The 392-nt window shown below is 28.3% G+C and overlaps 1 protein-coding gene across 1 annotated transcript in view; it reads left to right on the top strand.

Moving 5' to 3' along the window:
* LOC107717178 (pleckstrin homology-like domain family B member 1) overlaps positions 1-392 on the top strand; it is an 83151-nt gene that overhangs the window by 76686 nt on the left and 6073 nt on the right. The window lies entirely within an intron of this gene.

Here is a 392-nt window from a genome sequence, read left to right as displayed (position 1 = left end):
TATATATATATTTTTTTTTTTTTTTTTCATATATTTTCAGAAATTAAAAACATGTTCCTCATGGAGGATGTGAGTTCAAATAATTTTATGTATGAAGTAACATTTTTAAGGAATGTATAATTGATAGGACAAAAAAAATCATGTAACCAATCCTTAAGTAACCAAAACATTAAAGGGGTCCTATTATGCTTTTTCACTTTTTCAACTTTAGTTAGTCTGTAATGTTGCTGTTTGAGCATATAAAAGATCTGCAAAGTTACAAAGCTCAAAGTCCACTTCAAAAGGAGATATTTTATTTAACAGAAATCACTTTTCAAAAACTACAACGAACGACTCGTTTGGACTACAACGCACATTTTCCGGGATTTGTGATATCACAAATATCAACGAAT

This window comes from Sinocyclocheilus rhinocerous, unplaced genomic scaffold, assembly GCF_001515625.1.
Source record: "Sinocyclocheilus rhinocerous isolate Xijiao unplaced genomic scaffold, SAMN03320098_v1.1 scaffold3738, whole genome shotgun sequence".
In the NCBI taxonomy this organism is placed as follows: Eukaryota; Metazoa; Chordata; class Actinopteri; order Cypriniformes; family Cyprinidae; genus Sinocyclocheilus; species Sinocyclocheilus rhinocerous.
This window is presented reverse-complemented; position numbering and strand designations above follow the sequence as displayed.